Below are 15,042 nucleotides of genomic sequence, written 5' to 3'. Positions count from 1 at the left end.
ACCCATTGGGATTCTTACATGGTCATCATGGTGGGTGGCATGGCAAACAGATCCAGTTCCGACTTGGAACAGGTGCAAGACTCTTGGTACATTATTTTTTCGGTTTCTCAATATTTTAATAATCGAAAACGTCTACGTCTCGAACGGGTCTTCTTTTCTTTGTCTTTCTAGCTTTAGAAGTGTGAAATCCTGGTGAAAGGGTGTTTTCTTCGTCGTCTCTTTCTGTCTTGTCCTTGCTGTGGCGTCAGGGAAGTAGGAATGTCTGACTTGGCAGCGTGCAGGGTATTTATAGGTGTTTCTCGTCGGCCCAAAAGGTCTTTGCCCGTTTGCAGCAAGACATTTTTGCCTGCCCTCAAGAAGGCTTCTTTAGGGTTTTGTTTGTCGATGATGACATTTTGGAGAAATTCTTTACCGTGTGTCAATGCCGCATCTTTCAAGGCGTGCAATCCTCGTGTCACCATCGGATTCAACACGGGGGCCACCGAACGAAAGGCCGATTTTAACATATCTCCTAAACCGTGTCCTCGCTGTCGAGCAACGCCTCGGTACACGCCAAAGTCACTTCCCAAATGGGCTTCGTGATCTAATTGGATGGTCTGAGGTAATTTGGCCGTGTAACAGCACAACGTGTTGTTGGGAAACACCTCCATGAAACTGTCACTGAGTAATGTTAAGTAAAACTGGTTAGTGTGACTCATAATTCCAGAGTTCTGTGACTGTTCGAGGGGTTACTGGAAGTCGGAGGAGTGTCTCCGCCCAAAATGGGGTTATTGTTGTTGGAATGTGACTGGCACTGGCACTGGACACAAGGTTCCCGTTGTTCCCGTTCGAGATGAATTTCAGAGAGGGATTGGGAAGCAGGTAACCGATGCAACTGCTTAATAAAATGGTCCACAATTGTTTGTCTCCTTGTTGCAAACTCAAATTGGCAATGGCTGCACCGATGACACGATACACCACAAAGATTTGACAGAAAAAGACGATTTGCGTTTTAGGCACACGTTCTCCACACCACACCCACAAGTGTTGTTTCTGTAAATCTTGCAGAGAAGAACTGGGTGAAGGAGTGGTCGCCGTAGCTGAGTAGGTGTGAAAGGGCATGATGGTCACTTCATTTTTAGTCGATGACTTGCGAAGCGTCGATCCAAGAATCAAAACTGGGTGGATATCCTTTCCAACGTACTTTGACTTCTTTGACACGTCGTTTGCCCGCTTTACGGGTTCTGCGTTCGAGAATGCTTTCGATGTCGTACACGTCGTCTTCTTTTTTGGTCACACGTTGTAACTCGGGCAAATAAAACGTTCCTTTGAGCACTTCTCCGTTCATGTCTTCCAATTTATAGACGGCAGGATGACGGCCATGCACTCGTCCAGTGACACGAAACAATTCGGTTGTTCAGTTAGGTAAGTAACCTTTGTCGAAAGTGCGTTTGGTTTTGCCAATGCGCACCTAATCTCCTACGGCCAACACTCCACTTTTCTTGGGGACAGCCCTCCTTGGGGACGTACCAAACAGGCGATCAGACACTAGCACTTCGTTGTCGGGAGTCACCTCTTGCGGGGCACGTCCAATGCTTCGATGGTAAGATTGGTTGTACGCTTGCACCAGGTGAGGTAAGATGTCGATGTACTTCAGAGTGTGGTGATGCGTAAAATATTTCCACATGCGTTCTTTCAAAGTGCGTTGAAAACGTTCCACGATGCTAGCTTTAGTTTCAGGATTCTCTGTGGTACAAAAATGAATGTCACGTTTCTTTAATTCTTTTTGGAAAGCTTGGTTCAGACATTTCGGTACCTTTGTCCGTTTGCCATCGAAGAGGGCGACAACCACTTTGTTTCAACACCTGTTGCAGGGCTCGCACTAACTCGTGGCTCGATTTGGAAGTCAAGGGTACGACCCAGGCAAATTTGGAAAAGACGTCGATGACACAAAACAAATATTTGTAGCCACGATTGTAGCTGGCCAAATGAGAGACATCGGCTAAATCGGCTTGCCATTGATGATCGATGCCTTACACTTGGGTGCGACTTCTGGAAAACTTGCGTCGAATGGGTTTGTGTAAAGTGTATGTAGCTTGTTCTTGTAACCATCGTTGCACTTGAGGTAAACGGAGACTTTTCAGTCGAGTTTTGGCAGCATGATACAATTTTTGAACTCCTGCGTAACCTGCAGGATGGGATGGGTCGTAGTAAATGCTGGCTAACACTTTTTCCATTTTTTATTTGTTAATAAGGCACCCACTCTTGGAGGACGCTACTCTTTTTCTCGTGGGGTATTTTCTTGGTTTGTAATGCTTTGCGTGTGCGACCAGCGATAGGTGTCGAAGAGGAGGATATGTGAATAGGGGATATCGGTTCTTGTTTTACTTCTGTGTTCACCTTCTTTTTCTCTTCTGATCAAGAAGGGGTGGTCATCATCTTTTTAATCCATCCAATTCTGGAGGAGGTGGTATTGTTAACTTGCATACTTTTTCTGGTGGAGTTTGAAACCCTTCTTCTTCTTCTTCTCCTTTTTCTGTCTTGGTCACTGATAGTGGTGGTGGTAGTGGTGATGGTGCTGGACTTTTCATCAAAGTCTTAAAATCTTTCAGAGTGGGAAGAGCTGTTTCGTCTGAAGCTTTCTGGTGAAAGAGTTGCAGTCGTTGAAAGAGTTGACCGTACTTGGCGATTCATCAAGGTCTGCAATTCGTGTTGTAACTGGGATATCTCGCTCAAATTGGGATTGGGAGGTAAATGCGGAGTCCGTTGTTCTTGCCAACGATGGTATTCCATCCATAGTTTGTAAGGCACTAAAGCTAGTTTTCGTCCTTCCATTGAATGTCAAGGGTTAGGTCTGAGATTTTGGGACTTCAGAGGTCCTTTTTATCTTCCTCCCACGAGTCCTCCCAACATGGTTCCCAAGACTCCTTTCAGCAATGGGCCTAATAAGAGTGGCAAAATTCCTCCACGTTGGACCAGCATCTTCTTCTTTTGGCGAAGGGGGATTTTCTTTTGAACCATTTGACGAAGAACGTGACGATGTTCGCCTAAGCATTGTTTCTGGTGTTTGGACAAAGGGATCGTGCCTTTCAAATACGTTCAAACAACATTCTCACACGGTATCGATGACCTCTTTGGAGGCTATTTGAATGAGTTTTTTTCGTAGGGGTGGAGAAGCTTTGGGCAGGAGAGATAGCATGTCCCCATGTTTGACTAAACGAGGAGGCAGTCCTTTCCTTTTCTTTCCTTGGGGTTTAGAAGAGGGATGTTTTCTGGAGGGTGACATCTTTGAGTCTTCAGGAGCACCAAAACACTGATACCCCTACTTTGTCACAGTCCTTTTTTATACTGGAATGCTTCGCCACTGATTGTCTTTACGTCGTATTAACTTTAGGACAGGCATGACACGTCGTGCAGAGGTACGTAACGGACTAAATCGAGCCAGTTCTTGCTTGGACAAATCCAGTAAACTCTGTAACATGCCCGATCTCTCTTGGACTTTGATTTTGGGAGAAGGTACTTTGTGAGCAGCGGCCACTGCCGATAAAGAGAAGAGTCCTGCCACTGGAGAAGTTCTTGGTGTTATCAACGGAGAAGTTCTTGGTGTTATCAACGCCTCCAAGTACTTCTCAGTTCTTGGTGTCATCAACGGAGAAGTTTATGAACCTGAGGCTACCGGAGACGCGGCCACTGTCCTTGCAGGTCCTGGTTTCCAAGTGTAGGGTTGTGTTCTGGCCGAAGTGCCTCTCTTGCGACTAGTTTTCTGTGGGCTTTTCTTTTTCGGAGGACTTCTCTGTTTCTTTTTTTCTGTGGGCTTTTCTTTTTCCTGGGTGGTGACCGAAAAGAGGAGGGTCCCGCCACTGGCGAAGTTCTTGGAGACACAGCTCTCCTAGGGGACCTGGTCTTGACACCGTGGCTCGTTTTCTTCTTGGAGCTTCGTTTCGCTTTTTTCTTGGGGAGAACTTTGGGAGCATTAGGATCCAATCTTAAGAGAGAGCGAATGATGACACCGCCTAGTGTACCTCTCCCTCCAGGTTTCAAAATGATTTGATTTTTGGTTTGAGTGTCGATGCGGGGATCGGCCAGTTGGGTCAAAGCGACTTTGTTTTGATCAAAAAAGCGTTTGGTTTGATGAGGAATCTGAATGATCCCTTGTAGTAATTGACGTGCTGTCACCGTGAACCATCGTAAGACTTCTTTGAGACTCGCTTCTAAGACACGAGCTCGCATTTGTGGATTTTTTTTGCGACTGATGCCATACAAGGCACGAATCAATTTGACGGGAAGATGCGACTGAAGGGACGTCATGTTGAGACTGTATGAGACAGACGAAAATTGTCTAAGGTTTTTATAGATTTTTGTGGGGTTAAGTCGAGGACGGAGACGTGTACAGGACAGGCCCTCCGTCTTGGCACCAGTGGTGAAACATTTGGGTACGAAATCGCAAATCATCAGGGGTAGTGGGTTTCAAATCGAAGTGTAAATAGGCGAGTGGAGTTTGAGTGGCATCGTCGTACGCCTGAGTCAGCCAAGGCGTTCCTAACTGTTTGGCTAAGACTTGCACTTGCGATTTATCTCGAGGGCTTTTAAACAAGACCACGTAATGAGCATTGAGACTGATGATGCGATGGACTTTACTTTGTTGAAGCAAATTTTGAGTGATGTAAATGACACTGGCATTACGATGATGCCCTTTTCGTGTAAACCAAAGCTTAATTTCTTCTTCGTCTTCTCCTAACATGTCGTCGAAAATGACCAAATGGGTTTGACGGGAGTCAGACACGATTCCATCGTCTTCTTTAGGAATGCCTTCCACAAACACGATGGAATCGCCTTGACTTTCTCGCAAGAGGCTGTACGCCGATTGACACTCTTTGTAACACCACACGATGCGATGAGGTGGACGATCGATCAAATGATGTTTATGTTCGATCAAACGTTTGACAAATTCGGTTTTGCCTGAACCGCTAGGTCCAGCAATGAGCATGTTAAAAGGATGGCGAAGATACAAAGCCTCCCAACTGGCACGATCTAAGTGTTCGTCGATGACTTTGACAGTGGAGGAAGAGGGAACAGAGACAGCAGAGGTAGCCATAGTGTCAGGAATGTCACTTGTGACACGAAAACAGACAAGACAAAAGTTTTTATACTTTTTCAGGACACGTTTATTGTACGTTTTAAACATGAACACGAAAGACAAAAATACATAAAAGCCAAAGGCTTAAGTACAACGATAAAAGGCACATGAAAACGATCAAAGTGGAATAGAAACAAGTTTCTGTACAACATGTTTTGGGTAATGTTCTGACCAGTTCACCAGGGGGTAAGGTTACACAAGTGTCCTCCCGAAAGGGTCTTTCAGGCCTGTCCACGACAGTCCTGTCCTGGGTGACGAGTTCTTCTTCTGGTACTGTCACTAACACAGGTTGAAAAGTGAATTTTTTCTTTGGACGTTGAAAGGAAGGATCACAACTCTCGAGCATACTGGGCCACTTCTTGGGTCCAAGCCTCAAAACCCCCTTTTTTCCAGGCACGTACATCTGTCCAATGGGGGTGTTAAGTCACAAGCTACACACACATCGTCATACACGTCTTCGGTAGCTAAAAGTTGACGAATCTTTTTTTCCCGTAGAGGTTGAGAAGTATCCAAATGAAAACGCAAGGCTTTGAGCAAAATGAGTCTTTCGTGAAAATTTAAGGCCATTTGGGTGGTAAGTACTGTTCGTAAAGAGTCCACAAGGAATCGGCTGGTAAACGAAATCCCAGAAAACAAGTCACTAAGACACACACCACTTGTCGACCCAAATTGAATGGATACAGTTCTTGTAATAATTGATGGTAATGATCCACGGTTTGAATATGGTCATTGAGTTCCTTCCACGGAATATGTTCAATCACATGTGATAAGAGCCTTGACATGACAGACTGTTTTTATATTCTCTTTTTTTTTTTGATGCAATAAAGGTACTTTCTAGCTAGAGATCTTCGTTCTCCAGTTGGAAATTTAAATGTTGCATACTGTAACCTACACTTCAGAGTTCGTTTAGAAGTTTCCTCTTTCTCTAAGCAGATTCCACGTAAAATATGTTGGCAATCCTTTAACTTGTCTTCCTCAATTCGTTGCACTAGGTGAATCTCGAAGTAACCAAAATTATGAACATGTCGATCATTGGCGACCTCAAAGTGTTGAACAATGTCTGACCACTGAAACAATTTCTGACGAATCAGTTCTCTTATAGCATTCAGGTACCAGTGGTTAAACATCTGGTGACGTAACGGATGCAATTGTTCTTTACGTTTGACTTGTATTTTGACCAGTTCTCGGTAAATGCGTTCTCTCAACTCCACAGGCAAACCACGAATGTTATCTTGTAAAGTATCCATGAATAGGTCATACTAAATCCTCTTTTGTCTGAACAAGAAATGTACCGTTTGCACAGACATGGTTTTACTTCAATGTCGAATTTAAATCGTTGAGTCACTAATTTACACATTACAATTCGTTCAGAAGTTTCCTCTTTCACTAAGTTGACAGTGTGTAAAAGATGTTGGTAAGTCTTTAACTCTTCCTCTGGAATTCGATGCAGTAAGTTTACAATGTAGTACATAGAATCATCAATAGCAAACCAATCCTTTTTAAAACAATGGGGTCGTTCATGAATGTCTGTCCAATGGAACACTTTCAACTGAATCAGCATTCAGGTACCAGTGGTTCAAACACCGGTGACGTAACGGATGCAACTGTTCTTTACGTTTTACTTGTATTTTGACCAGTTCTCGGTCAATGCGTTCTCTCAACTCCACAGGCAAAACACGAATGTTCTCTAGTAAAGTATCCATTTAAATATATTGTCCTACTATAGGTAAATAGTGACAACTGGGAGACCATCGAGCATGTTCCAGGTAAGCTGAATCTTGCGGTTCCCGGTGGTGAAGTGACACACCGCAACTGAAGCACTTGACTTTATCCCGTTCGCCATTTGGGGCCATTTTCCTTTGAACGATTGAAAACGATTTTCAAAGTTGCAGTATTCAGACAAACGCACAGGAAACGAATATTCGTCTTTCACAGGATCTTGATGAGGGTAGGGTGACATGAACAGGAGTTTGCTCAGGGCTGGATGACATCCGTAGGGTGGTAGACGTGAAGGTTGACATCCACATTTAAAATGAAACCCAGTAAAGTGTCCAAGAGGACGAGTGGCATCGATTTTGCATCCCTCAGGTTTGACACTCACAGCATCACTTTCCATGATAGGGGTAGTGAGAACAAAGTTCCCATGATGCTTTACGGCATCACTAAGTTCACAACGTAGAGCATCGCTCACATCTCAAGACTCACAATCGCACTCGTCTGCAAACTCCGTTACGCAATTACAATGGTAACCGCATGGACAATTGCAGTTTCCTTCCGGACATTTTCCGTCGCAATGCATGGGTCTTAGTCACAGTAGGGGTAGATACAACTTTTTTACAATCCCCAAACTGGAATGTTGTCTCTTTCAAAGGATTCATCTTGTTCGCTTGGTCTTGGTAGTCACAATGAACTATCGATCTTGGACATTGTCCATTGTTATATACAGACCAATACCAACATGTCCATACGGCAACGTAAAGTGATTGGGAAGTCGCACTCGCTTCTGGTACACGATTTGATAGACTTTTTCCAAGAGTCGACTGACGATGTGGTGAGTGGGTAAACGTACAATCTTGTTTGGCTGATAGGTGGTCACTTTAAAGTGTTCATCTTTTCCAGACTGCAAGGATTCTTTCAATGCGCCAAAGTTCACCGCTCGACTTGTGCGATAATTCAGAGTAAATACTTTCACTTTACACTTCGTGTGCACTTCTCCTTGATTGTCCCGGTATTCGTAGCCGTAATTTTTAGGACCACCACATGCGAAACTTAAATTTTTCGTCGGAGTGCTTGTCTGTGCAGGCTCCTCAACGGTCTCCTTCGATGTCAGGGTGCTGTTGACTCGGGTGATCTATGTAAATGCAACTGTCCGTGTCAAAGTACACGACACGTTCCTCTAACAGTTCTAAAGCTTCGTACAGTTTTAAGCGAGCATGAGCTGTCACGTAAGCCGCAATGATGACATTTCCAAATGCGTTGGCTTCTACAAAGTCCAGATCTTCTTCGTAATTCACTAAGATCAAATCATCGATAACGACGTCCACGTGTTTGATGTATTTGGTTTTGTCGTGAATCATCTGGAAGTAGCGGGAAGGTTCTGTCAAATATTCCGTCTTGGGTAAACACGGTCGTTGTGCCACTTTACCCCACAAGCAATTTAACATCACTGTGGCAAACGATCACCTGCCTTCGTTTTTCTCGATGTGGTCTAAAGTGATGCCTTCTTGTGCCCAGCATTTCTCTTTGAATGCCTTTTGGTCTTCGGGAGTGTGACACCAGGAAGGATAGCCACTGGCTTCTTGTTTCAGTTTCAAAAAAGCATCCACGTAGTCTGCGAAAATGCCTTTCTGAGTTTGGTCACCCTTGTGGTATTGTTGTGTCTTGGGAAAGTGGTAAATTTCGTACACTTCTATCAGCTGGTATCCCATGTCCAGAGCTTTGAACAATTCCAAGCTGACCCACGTTCCCGTCAAGGCGCGTTTTTCCTGGGTGTGCTGACAAGGCTGGTCTTGGTTGTACGTTTCGGCACAAGTACGGCACAAAGGAAACATCAGTTTTCCTTGACAATGGTGAGGTAACACGGGATGGTACAAGTCCATGGGAGGTAAAACTTTGCACTTGATTAAGCCTTCGTATTGTCGAATGTAGTTCAGGTCGATGTGTTCCCTTAACAATTGTGGGTGCCCTGCAGGAAAACGACAATATTTGCACACGTAAGGATACAGCGAACACACGTCCAAGTATTTGATTTCTTCCCCTTTCTCTTCGTCGGCTTGGTACAGTAAACAGGTGGCATTGGTTCTTCCTCCGTACAAACTATCCCTCGGGTTCAGGGGGTCCATGAACTGGTAACTTTCCACAAGACGTTTAAACTCGGGATCGGTTTTCAAACGGTGATCGTACTCGTGTTCCCACATTTCCACCACTTGGTATCCTTCCTGTTCTAACTTTAGACGTCGCTGACAAGTGGCCTGGTACAAGTCTTCCATGGTTCGATGTAAAAACTGATTTTTAGTGTTACGATCAGGGGAACAGACGGGACATCCGTGAAATAAGCAACCGTTAAACTCGTACACGATCTTGGGGTTTTCTAAGTCTCAGCCATCGACCGAATGCGTTCCGATTTTTTTTCGCCCCCCGCCGTTGCGGCCATTCTGAATCCATTTTGCTTCCTTGTCGCACAAGTAATGCAACCAGCGCAGGGCTTTGACAGAGTATTGACGTTTGACATAGTTTGGTCGTTTGAGGACTGATGACAGCCACGGTGTTTTTAGGCATGAATTGTTGTCGGTACACTAAGGAACATGCTTGGCAATGGTGCAAGCTTCTTTCAAAGGATCGACTCCTCCGTGTTCCATGAACAGTTCTCGAAATTTTCCACAGCAACGTCGTAAAATGTCCACGTCGGAACGACAATACTTTAACATTTCTTCCTGAAAGTAAAAAGGGTCGGAGGCATGGGCCTGGTACCAAGCGTAGAAGGCTTCTCGTTGTTCGGTACGCATGTTGTCGGGGTCGTAATAGTGAGCCTCAGGCAAATGGGGTAGAACGGCATGATGATTGGCTTCGGTATTGAAAAAGTGAGGAAAATACCCTTTAGTCATTTCTGTCATTCCAAACGTTTTAGGCATTCGACTCAAAGGCGTGGCCAAGTAACTCATTGAATCTTTAAACTGTACTTGTCCCACTTGCATGAAAATGATTTTGGCTCCGTTTAAAGTGACTTTAGGACGTTCGGTACCTTGTTCCGTATAGTATCTGAGAAGAAACTGTCCATCGTATCCCGAGAAATTGTGGGCCATCACTGTGGCATGGCAATGACAATCTCCGTAACGTTCGATGTCCTCTTGGCTCCATGTTTCGTCGATGGGGTCTAAGATCCATCGAGCGAAATCGGCTAGCGTGTTCGGTCCTCGAAAGATTTTTTCACGCCCTCCAGGAATCTTACTGCCGTGAGGGCAATGACTAAATATAGGTTCTTGGATGCACTTTTCACACGCTTGGTGAGCCACGCAGAAATTAGGAATGTGAATGCCGGTCTCTTGCATGCATTCAAAATCGAAAAAGATGAAATTCCCTTTCTTCTTGTGGACCTTATTTTCCTCTTGCTGAAGTTGGTATTTTTGCATGTAGGATTCGTGTTCCAAGTCCACAAATTGGTGACAAATGTGACATCGTTTCTTTCCTCGACATACGTGAAACTTGGCACTATTGGTACGTATGCCTTGTCCACACGTAGGGCACAATCTCAGAAGTTGACATGCACTTTTCTGCTGTGAACCTTGCATCTTCAGATGTTGTTGGTAACAGGCTGGACTGACAAAAGTGCGCTGACAAGTAGGGCAATGCACTCGTTCTTGTCCTTCGTCCAGACAGGGTTGAGAGGCCAAACATCCTGAGCATTTCGATCCACAATGCTTGTGTTGCTCTTGATTGTTATTGCCATAGTCAAATTTCTCACAGTAATAACCGTATCCCAGGAATGCGGTGATACTGGTAATGGTATCGAAATGTTCATCGTGATGATAGACATGAATGTATTTTCCATCCTTAAAGTCTTTCCCTCGAAACAACAGAGATCCGCGCGCTTCTTGAGGGTGCACTTTCAAGGGGTAGCGTGGAGCTAGGACATCTTGCAATTTTTGCATTTCAGGAATGCCACAGGGTGTGTCTTTGGACAGGCCGGTTTGTTGTAAAAGGAGTTCTGCTTCACTTCGTTGTTTGGCTCGGTCCGATTGTTGAATAGTTTTCCAGGCTCTTTTCCATTCTGCCGTGTCGTTCTTGTTGACATTGGTTCGTCCCACCACAATAGCCCTGGCTAAACACACGTAGTCTTGAGGGTTGTGAATTTGGAAGAGGCTCTTTTTGGTGCTGCGAAGGTCGTTAACCAATAACACCTTTCTGCGTTTTCCGGTCCCTTGAGGAGGAGAGACGTGGGTCATGTCCAGTGTGGCTTTTCGATCGGTGATGTCAAACTTGTCATTGGATTGTTGCACGTGTTGAATCTTGTCCATGACTTTGGAAAGGGTCAATTCTGCAGGGTTACTAAACTCGATCCAAACAGGGGATTTCAAGCCGTCGTGTTGTATGGAAAGTCATAAGCGATCGTCTTCTTTGGGTTGACATTGTCGCTTCAGTGTGGTGAGCAAAGAATCCCACATCTCGGTGATGAACTCTTCTGCTTTCTCCAGTGGTACGTCGGACTTGAAATCTTTAAACTTCACCGTGTATTTGTAAGCCGTGGTTCTAAATTTTCTAGAGGTGCGCTTTTCCGTCTCTCGAATGTGATAGTGCTTTTCAGGGTTGACTAAGGGTGGTGAACTTGGGCTAGGTGCAGACTCTCTGGGTTTGGATTCTGGTTCACTCATGTCCTCTTCAAAATCACTGGCATGAATTTGTGCCAAGACTTCAGCAATGGTACGAGGCGATAGATCACGTTTCTTTCTCTTACGTTCTTCTTCTCCGTTCTTCTCTATTGAATTGGATCGTTTCATCTTGACTGCAGAAAGGTCAAATGACTAAAGTTTAAACACCATGGGTACTTTATATCCATGACAGACCAGCGTATATAAAGGGTGTGTGTCTTGTCCTTCCACTATTTATTTCACTCTCAAACCGAGCAGAACATGGACGAGGCTACACAAATCGAACTTTTCATCAGAGCTTTGCGAGGGGTCATCAGAAAATTTTCTTCAGACCAGCCGACGGACTACTCACCCTTCTTTCGAGATAAAAGTCAAGATACTTGCTATATCTGTCAGAAGAAAGGGCATTGGTCTTCAAAGTGTCCAGACCGTCAAAAAAACCCACAAAAAAATAGGGGTTAAAAGAGACAAAAGTCAAGATACCTGTTATCATTGTCAAGAAAAAGGACATTGGTCCATTGGTCTCCAGTTTGCCCTAAGAAACAACAGGAGCAAGAAGAAGAGGGGAGTGATGGAGAGGAAGAAGAGGATGAAAGCAGACAGGTGAAGAAACAGAAACAGGAGAAAAAAGAAGAAGGGAAGAAAGTGAAAATGAAGAGGAGGAAAAAGCTGTGAAAGTGAAGATATTTAAAAAAAGAGAGGGTGAAGAAAGAAAAAGAAGAAGTCTATGAACTTTTTAAAGTGCTATGTGGTGTTGTGAATTAGATTGTAAAATTTGTACCAGAATAAACAGTTTATAAAACGTAAGTGTCTCTTGGTTTTGATTTTTAGAATAAGAATCTACACTCACGCACTCAATCATTCACACGTACTATAAGGGTAAAGAAAGGGAGTTTTGAGTTTTAATTGATGTTGGCTATTGAAATACTATCTCTTTTCAAGAGACATGGGTGGCCCTGAAAAGGGCCTTTGGGTCTTGGTGGGTTTTAAACAACAAACTTAGGAAGCAACCAACTTTAACTGTCTTAAGCCTTTGCCACGGCCAAGGCCTACTTCTGGACTGCGTACTGTCGATGATGGTGATTTGGTAGAAATTATTAAGGGTGGTATGGTAGGTGTTGTCACATGGTTGGATTGTTTAGCTCGGGAAGGTCTTTTTCTCATCGGTCGTAATAAAGAAGTCTGATACATTTGTTTCAGACTTCTTAACTCTGCTAAAATTTCTAACAGTACCGTGACGGTTTGACTTTCCTCCTCTTGTTTCTTGGCTGCTTCTTCTTGTTGTTTCTTTCTTACCTCTTCTTCTTGCTGTTGTAGGAGAAAAGCTTGTTCCGCTTCCTTTTGCTGTTGTATAAATTTCTCCAATTCTTCTTTCTGTCTCTGTTTAAAATTCTCCACGTGTGGTAAAGAAGGAGAAGGTGACGAAGGTACTGGTTCAGGAACAAATTCTTGCGAAAGAAAATCCACAAAATCCCAATTCACCTCTTCTGGAAGTAAGTCCGGGTTCACTTGGGTAGTCTCAACGGTCGGTGCACCCCAATTCATTTTCTTCTGAGTTTCCGTCGTGTTTATGCTCACTGTGTCGCATGGATTGACTGCGCACAAACGCTAGTGTCTCTATATAGGGAATGTGACGTCAAGGACTGCTCTTTTCCGATTGGACGAATGGTGACTGAATTTTGTAACGCGTGTTTGGATTGGTCAATCAACTCAATCCATTTCGATCCTCCCTCTCCCTATAAATACTCGCAGTTCGCTACATATCTTCACCTGTTCTCGTCACCAAGATGTGGACCGACGTGGAATCCTCTACTCTTGTGTCTTCAATGATGTTTAGAACGGACTTACCGATGTACGTCCGATCTACGTGGACATTTGTCAAGACGACGGATACCTGTGTGTGGAAAAGAAGAATCTACGTAGAAAGACAAGTTTGGTTAAAGAGAGTGATGATGTACGGTCCCAAAGTAAGACAGAGTTTAAGGACAAGAAGAAGACCTAAGCAGTGCTCTCTGTGTTAACGTATGGTATGTTAACATAAAACCAAAGACCCTTTTCAGGACCACTCCCATGCCTCGAAAAGAGATTCCCTTTCATGCCTACATTTCTTTTTTTTATATGTCTGTTGTCTATTATCTGTGTTCTATAAATCTCTCATGTTCCATAACGCTATACAGACCCACCATGTTAAATTTCCCTTGTCGCTATATAGACCCACCATATATTCCCATGTTCAATTCCCCTTGTCGCTATATAGGCCCACCATATATTCCCATGTTCAATTCCCCTTGTCGCTATATAGGCCCAATATATATTCCCATGTTAATTCCCATTGTCGCTATAAGACATTCACAATTTTCCCCTGTTAAATTTCCATTGTCGCTATAAGGCAAACCCCCATTTTAACACTAAAATCCCCTTGTCGCTATAATGCATATCATGTGCTTCCCATGTTAAATTCCCCTTGTCGCTATAATGCCAGTCCTGTATCTCCCATGTTAAATTCCCCTTGTTGCTATAATGCCTATCCTGTGCTCCCCATGTTAAATTTCCATTGTCGCCATAAGGCAAACTCACTATTTTAACATTAAAGTCCCTTTGTCGCTGAATCGTCCCCATTCACTACTTACTTGTTTACGGCGAACAGGTGCTAAAGTTTAGTTCTGTGCAAGTATACCCAACGATTAAAGTGTATACTATCTGGTTACCGCTATGAATATATTGCTATCATGTTTTGATTGAAAATGTATAAATTGATGTTTTCATTACAAAAGTTTGATACATTTATTAGGCATGACTAAACTGTTAGGTACCAGGCATCACGTTCAACAAGAGCAAACACACACACACACACACACACACACACCAGAAATAGTTGTTGATGGAGTGGGCAGATGCTTTTGTGGGAAAATATTTGTGCCCGGGATAATTAAAGTGGGTCATTAATGGCGACCAAATGTCTTCTTCAAAAATGCCACCAAAATAAATAAACCGAAAATTGAAGGAAAAAAATGTATAATGGTTGAAAGCCATCTTAATCCCCATGTTTTATGCAAACTGTACGTGCCGACATAATAGTGATCCACTTTTGTGCACATTTACACTAATGAAACATTAAATGTGCAGTCTGTAAATTTCATCTCAGCTGAGTTTCTGTCAGAGATAAGGTCAAGTTAGGCATCAAGAGTAAAACACGAGCTTGTGTCTGAGATATTTATATTTATGAATATGCTAACATCATGGTGTTTTGCGACTGGAATTGATCCGTACACGCCTAGGTGGACCAATGCCGTTGTTGCTCTGTACGACATGACTTTATCTTGTTCAATGTAAAGAACGTTTCAAATATTCATTTTCAATTCGCAGATCCTCTTTTAATGTCCGACAGGCAAAAGGCCGATAAACTGTCAAGAAATTATGTGCGCAGGACAGAATACTACAGGAATTTACACAATATATCCTGATGATGACTCGAACGGCGTGAATGTTCGGTGTGATATGAAGACAGACGGAGAGGATGTACAGTATTTCAACGTCGAGTGGACGGCTAAAATATCAGTC

Source organism: Sinohyriopsis cumingii, unplaced genomic scaffold (assembly GCF_028554795.1).
Source record: "Sinohyriopsis cumingii isolate HCF-2022 unplaced genomic scaffold, ASM2855479v2 utg002078l, whole genome shotgun sequence".
In the NCBI taxonomy this organism is placed as follows: domain Eukaryota; kingdom Metazoa; phylum Mollusca; class Bivalvia; order Unionida; family Unionidae; genus Sinohyriopsis; species Sinohyriopsis cumingii.
The sequence above is the reverse complement of the archived record's forward strand: the minus strand, read 5'-3'. Positions refer to the sequence as shown.